Source organism: Schistocerca americana, chromosome 10 (assembly GCF_021461395.2).
Source record: "Schistocerca americana isolate TAMUIC-IGC-003095 chromosome 10, iqSchAmer2.1, whole genome shotgun sequence".
NCBI classification, from domain to species: Eukaryota; Metazoa; Arthropoda; class Insecta; order Orthoptera; family Acrididae; genus Schistocerca; species Schistocerca americana.
In genome coordinates, this window is record NC_060128.1 from 168,899,655 (window position 1) to 168,907,252 (window position 7,598).

The 7,598-nt window shown below is 43.7% G+C and overlaps 1 non-coding gene across 1 annotated transcript; it reads right to left on the reverse strand.

Annotated features, from left to right (window-relative positions):
* Positions 1 to 5,416: 5,416 nt before the first annotated feature.
* On the reverse strand, positions 5,417 to 5,489 carry Trnaa-cgc. Its single transcript has one exon. It is a non-coding gene; the product is annotated as a tRNA-Ala (tRNA).
* Positions 5,490 to 7,598: the final 2,109 nt, after the last annotated feature.

Sequence of the window (7,598 nt, forward strand, 5' to 3'; positions counted from 1 at the left end):
AACCTTTCTAATCCGAGCACTTCGCTCTCGGTCGTCCACTCTTATTATTCCCACTTGTCTCTTCTACATACTGTATGTTGCCCGCATCTCCATATCTCTTACCCCAATCTTTCGAACATTTTGCACCATTTTACGTTGTCGATCGCTTTTTCCAGATCGACAAATCCTATGAACGTGTCTTGATTTTTCTTTTAGTCTTGCTTCCGTTATTAACCGCAACGTCAGAATTGCCTCTCTCGTGCGTTTACCTTTCCTAAGGCCAAACTGATCGTCATCTAACACATACCCAGTTTTCTTTTCCATTCTTCTGTGTATTTTTCTTGTCAACAACGTGTTTGCATGAGCTATTAAGCTCGTTGTCCTATGATTCTCGCACTTGTCAGCTCTTGCAGTCTTCGTAATTGTGCAGATGATATTTTTCCGAAAGTAAAATTGTATGTCGTCAGACTCATACACTCTACACTCCAACGTGAATAGTCGTTTTGTTGCCACTTCAGGCAATTATTTTAGATATTCTAATGGAATGTTATCTATCCCTTCTGCCTTAAATGATTTTAAGTCCTCCAAAGCTCTCTTAAATTTTTATGCTAACACTGGATCCCCTATCTCTTCTAAATGAACTCCTGTTTCTTCTTCTATCACGTCAGACAAATCATCCCCCTCATGGAGGCTTTCAATGTATTCTTTCCACATATCCTCTCTCTCCTCTGCATTTAACAGTGGAATTCCGTTGCACTCTTAATGTTATCACCCTTGCTTTTAATGTCACCAAAGGTTGTTTTGACTTTCCTGTATGCTGAGTCAGTTCTTCCGACAATCATTCCTTTTTCGATGTGTTCAAATTTTTCCTGCAGCCATTTCGTCTTAGCTTCACTTCCTATTTATTTCATTCCTCAGCGACTTGTATTTCTGTATTCCTTAGTTTCCCGGAACTTTTCGTACTTCCTCCTTTCATCAATCCACTGAAGTATTTCTTCTGTTACCCATGGTTTCTTCGCAGTTACCTTATTTGTACCTATTCTTTTTGTTCCAACTTCTGTGATGGCCCTTTTTAGAGATGCCCATTCCTCTTCAACTGTACTGCCTACTGAACTATTCCTTATTGCTGTATCTATAGGCTTAGAGAACTTCAAGCGTGTCTTGCCTTTCCTTGGTATTTCTGTATCCCACTTCTGCGCGTATTGATTCTTGCTGACTAAGCTTACTTTTGCTTCAGCCTACTCTTCATCACTACTACACTGTGTGTGATCTGAGCCTATGTCTGCTCCTGGGTACGCCTTACAATCCAGTATCTGATTTCGGAATCTCTGTCTGATCATGATGTAATCTAAGTATACCTCCTCCTGCAGTGATTCTTGAACAGAGTATTGGCTATTACTAGCTTAAATTTATTACAGAACTCAATTAGTCTTTCTTCTCTCTCATTTGTTGTCCCAAGCCCATATTCTCCTGTAACCATCTCTTCTACTCCTTCCGTTACGGCTGCATTCCAGTCCCCCATGACTATTAGATTTTCATCTCCCTTTATGTACTGTATTACCATTTCAATATCGTTATTTACTTTCTCATGGTCACCTCTCCCTTGGTAGTCCCCTTCCAGAGATCCAAATGTGGGAGTATTCCGGAATCTTTTGCCAATGGAGAGATCATCATGACACTTCTTCAATTACAGGCCACATGTCCTGTGGGTACACGTTACGTGGTTTCCATTGCCTTCTGCAGCCTCATGTCGTTGATCATTGCTGATTCTTCCGTCTTTAGGGGCAATTTCCCACCCCTAGGACAAGAGAGTGCCCTGAACCTCTGCCTGCTGCTCCACCCTCTTTGACGAGGCTGTTGGCAGAATGAGGATGACTTCTTATGCGGGAAGTCTTAGGCTGCCAATGCTGATTATTAATCAAAATTTAAGTGTAAATAAGTTATACAGAACTGCAACGAGTCACTTTTCTGAATAATTATGTGTTATTCCATGAACCGGTTTTCGAACTTTTTCAGGTTCATCTTCAGATGGTTTCAGGGAGTTACATCATTATTGCTAGCATAATGCTGGGTCAGGCTGCCCTCCATGGGGTTGAACTGTGTAAGCATTCACTTGAGCACGAACAACTGCTACAATTCTGGGCTGCATTGATAATGACCTGACACAGGTCGAAATCTGATCTGCGTTGTGACTATAAATGTCATATTAAAGGGACTTAATTCTACGACTGATTGCTGCTCTATCTAACCCAATAATGCTGCGTGCTGGATTGCGACGGTATAGGCGGCATTTTTCGGTTAGTGTCCATCTGTCTGCCTGCATTTTGATGTCCAGCTGTGATATCACTACACACACTTCCACACAAACTATATTAATTTACACTCTGACAGCGAAACTTTTCCAGCATCCAGCATCCAGCATGCGCTTTACAACTGTTGCTTGTAACAAAGATCTTGACAGAAAGATATGGCGTAAGTCCACTTTGCACAGAGATGTAATTTTTTTTATTTACATGTATCTAAGTCGATATAAGGGCAAATATTTTAATCAGACTAGCGATAACATTAGGGTAAAAAATAAAATAAATAAATAAACTACTACAAGAACAAACTTCAGGTGATCTGATATTGTTATTGGTATATTACGTATAATACAGGCAGTTTATAGTTTTTTTTAATAACGTGATCGGCATTAACATGTAGTAATTTATTTATTTATTTTATTTTGTACTCTCATGTTATCGCCAGTCGGATTAAAATATTTGCCCTTATAACGACTTTAACACTTGTAAAGAAGAACAAATTACATCTCTGTGCAAAGTAGACCTATGTCATATCTTTCTGTCAAGATCTTTGTTACAAGCAACAGTTGTAAAGCGCATGCTGGATGCTGTAAAAGTCTCGCTGTCAGAGTGTAAATTAATATAGTTTGTTTGGAAGTGTGTGTAGTGATATAACAACTGGACATCAAAATGGAGTCAGACAGGTGGACACTAACCGAAAAAAAACCGCCTATACTGTCGCAATCAGGCACCCAGAATTATACTAGCAATAATGATATAACTTCCTAAAACCATTTGAAGATGAACCTGAAAAGGTTCGAAAACCGGTTCACGGAATAAAACATAATTATTCAAAAAAGTGACTGGTTGCAGTTCTGTGTAACTTATTTACATTCAATATACAGTCGCGGTTCTAAAGTATTCGTAATGGATAAGCGTAAAACTGAAGTGGTTATGGGTTTCGAACACGGGACCGAGAATGTTTTGATTACTAGACAAAGAGGATACACCTAGACCAAGGTGATGGGCAAGTGCAGCAACAATTATAATGACGTATGTTTCTAAATTTCCGATACGCATCATGCATGAAGTCTTGTGAGAGCCCTATACCGAACGCTAACGAAAGTCGGTAGCAATCTCTGCGGTCGTCGATATTTTGCGTGACATCAAAAAGATTGCCTGGTATGCGGGAAGAGCTGCGAAACGAACGTTATCCGATCTGCAGTCACTTACCTGTCATCTAGCACAGTGCATCAATGGATGTAAACTGCAAGGCATATCTTGACGGGACGAGCGAGCTGTGTCAGACTTCGACCATTCAGAAAGCGGTGCAGTATATTTCTGTTTGGAAAATCTGGAGGCCGCAACACAAAGACAGACTCTGCTGCTGATGCCGCTGCCGTGACGTATGGACTAGCCGATGTTCCTCAGATGGTTCACACGGCTCTGAGCACTACGGGACTTAACTGCTGAGGTCATCAGCTCCCTAGAACTTAGAACAACTTAAACCGAACTAACGTAAGGACATCACACACATCCATGCCCGAGGCAGGATTCGAACCTGCGACCGTAGCGGTCGCGCGGTTCCAGACTGTAGCGCCTATAACCGCTCGGCCACCCCGCCCGGCCGATTTTCCTCGTAGTACAGACGCTTTGTCTTGTGGTCTGAGGACGGCCGCATCTAATCGAATACTGTCTATATTATGGTGACATTGCTGCTGTATTTTCGTGATCGTAAATCAACGCCATAACACCGACAAATACGTTTCTTGTGATGATATATTTTGTAGTCATCTGTGGCCACGCGCCTTATAGTGGCTTCCAGAATATGTATGCGGATGTAGACGTAAATTTACGTGTAGTAACGCCTACGAAATCGGCTATCATAATTTTCATTTTATGCAATTTTGCTACATCTTTTCAAAATTATTTTAATAAACAGATATGGTTTTATATGCTTGTACATGTGAACGCGGAAACATTGCGGCTATTTGTCATAGTTCAATGATATTAGTGTTTCTTGCATTATGTTGTTGTACATTAGACATCCTAAAGTTTCAACCAAAGCGCATATTGATAGGGTTTGACTCGATCAACAAGAAATGATAATGACGTTTTGCTATTTAGTATTAGAATATACACAATCAACTTAATCCATTTTAAGTATGATGGCGACCCTATACACAGCCCGACATTTGTAACGTGTGGCCCTCGGCTATGTAATATACGTAACCGTGGTGTAAGTTGAAGCTGTGAATGTATTTCATTGTATGGTGGTGTACTACATTGTATTTCCAAAGTTCTGAAGACGCTCACGTTAGTCGGCTGAAACATGTAAAATTAATGGTAAAGCAGCACACGACCCGGGGTTGCTGTGCAAGTTTATTCAGTTTAATTGGAGACGGACGATAGTAAAATTACGTCCAGCGAAAAGGTTTCATTAGAAAGTTGATTACAGGGAAAGTATGTGTGAGGTCAGGTTGTCTTGCGCTGAAAAGCTGTGGACTGAGAACGGAACCCCGTGGAAAGCTCCACCGTGCAGCAGAAGCGTTAGATCAGTGTGGCGTTTGCCGGCACACTGCAGAACAACTTCGTGCTTGCAGCCAGGTTGAGGAGATGCTGGGACGCGTGAGTCATGAGGGGGAGGGAGGGAGGGAGGGAGAGAGAGCAAGAGAGAAAGAGAGAGAGAGAGAGAGAGAGAGAGAGAGACTTGCAGCTGTCGTGTCATCAGCGCAGCGAGATCGCGCGGCCCAAGGGCGGCGAAAGCGAAGCGTCGGAGAAACCAGGCCTGGAGAAAGGAGACTGGAAGTGCTGGAGGCTGGAGGCCGGAGGCTGGAGAAGGCCGGCTCTCCGCTGTGGGAACGCGAGACGGCGGGGCGCCGCCCTGGAAGCGACGTGCTGGAACATCTGCCACACGACTCCAGCAGGGCGGCTCCAGCCAGCTACACTCGTCAGACAGCCTCCTGTGTTATGGTGGTGGTGGTGGTGGTGGTGGTTAGTGTTTAACGTCCCGTCGACAACGAGGTCATTAGAGACGGAGCGCAAGCTCGGGTTAGGGAAGGATTGGGAAGGAAATCGGCCGTGCCCTTTCAAAGGAACCATCCCGGCTTTTGCCTGAAACAATTTAGGGAAATCACGGAAAACCTAAATCAGGATGGCTGGAGACGGGATTGAACCGTCGTCCTCCCGAATGCGAGTCCAGTGTGCTAACCACTGCACCACCTCGCTCGGTCCTGTGTTATCAGCTGTAAAGATTGAGGAATAGAGGAATATATTATACGAGTCTTGGGATTTTATTTATTATACAGGGTGGTCCATTGATAGTGACCGGGCGAAATATCAACAAAATAAGCATCAAACAAAAAAACTACAAAGAACGAAACTCGTCTGGCTTGAAGAGGGAAACCAGATGGCGCTATTATTGGCCCGCTAGATGGCGCTGCCATAGATCAAACGGATATCAACTGTGTTTTTTTTGTTTTTTTAATAGGAACCCTCATTTTTATTGCATATACGTGTAGTGCGTAAAGAAATATGAATGTTTTAGTTGGACCACTTTTTTTCGCTTTGTGATAGATGGCGCAATAATAGCCATAAACGTATAAGTACGTGGTATCACGTAACATTCCGCCAGTGCGGACGGTATTTGCTTCGTGATACATTACCCGTGTTAAAATGGACCGTTTATCAATTGCGGAAAAGGTCGATATCGTGCTGATATATGGCTACTGTGATCAAAATGCCCAATGGGCGTGTGCTATGTATGCTGCTCGGTATCCTGGACGACATCATCCAAGGGTCCGGACCATTCGCCGGATAGTTACGTCATTTAAGGAAACAGGAAGTGCTCAGCCACATATGGAACGTCAGCCACGACCTGCAACAAATGATGATGCCCAAGTAGGTGTTTTAGCTGCACATCAGTAGCAGAAAAATTCTGCGATAATCGGGAATCTCAAAAACGTAGGTGTTGAGAATGGTACATCAACATCGATTGCACCCGTACCATACTTCTATGCACCAGGAATTGCATGGCGACGACTTTGAACGTTGTGTACAGTTCTGCCACTGGCCACAAGAGAAATTACGGGACGATGACAGATTTTTTGCATGCGTTCTATTTAGCGACGGAGCGTCATTCACCAACAGCGGTAACGTAAACCGGCATAATACGCACTATTGGGCAACGGGAAATCCACGATGGCTGCGACAAGTGGAACATCAGCGACCTCAGTCTTTGGAGGTCCCGTGCAGAAATACCGAGCCGTGCTGCCATTATAGCCGTCCATAATTGCGGAAGTGTTGCCGGTGCAGGATTTTAGGCACGAACTGACCTCTCGATGGGATTCATGTCTGGCGTCCTGGGTGGCCAAGTCATTCGCTCCAGTTCTCCAGAACGTTCTTCTAAGTAATCGTGAACAATTGTGGTCCGGTGACAGGGCGCTTTGTCATCCATAGAAATTCTGTGGTGTCACCGCCAGACACCACACTTGCTAGGTGGTAGCCTTTAAATCGGCCGCGGTCCGGTAGTATACGTCGGACCCGCGTGTCGCCACTGTCAGTGATTGCAGACCGAGCGCCGCCACACGGCAGGTCTAGAGAGACTTCCTAGCACTCGCCCCAGTTGTACAGCCGACTTTGCTAGCGATGGTTCACTGACAAATTACGCTCTCATTTGCCGAGACGATAGTTAGCATAGCCTTCAGCTACGTCATTTGCTACGACCTAGCAAGGCGCCATTATCATTTGCTATTTATCTTGTGATGCATGTACCGTCAGACCGATGTTCACCAATTATGGATTAAAGTTAAGTATTTCAGAAGCTACGTACCTTCTTTTGCTAGTATAATTACTTTACCTGTTCCAGACCTCACGCCAGCCTGCGTGAGCTTAAACGCGTGCCATTCGGCTTCCTCTCCTAGTGGCTTGGCTGTCTTGCCAAGTGCACTTCCTCGTGCTCGACGGGGCCCTACACGATAATACGCAGATGTACCAGTTTCTCTGTCTCTTCAGTATAATTTCCAACATTACAAAACCGCTTACGCGTTCATGACATCCAGATACTAGAGAAATGCCCATGAAATTACCTACAGCAGTTTTGTGTTGCGTTTTTAATAACATCATGTTTACGCGAATTGTACACTGTGTCACGTTCTCGAACAAGTCTTGAGGACGGGAAGTGGATTACCAATATTTGTTGTGCTATTTAAAAAAAACACGTACTTGTCTTCGTAACTCTGTTCCAAGCAAAGTTAAAAAAATGTTCAAATGTGTGTGAAATCTTATGGGACTTAACTGCTAAGCTTACACACTACTTAACCTAAATTATTCTAAGGA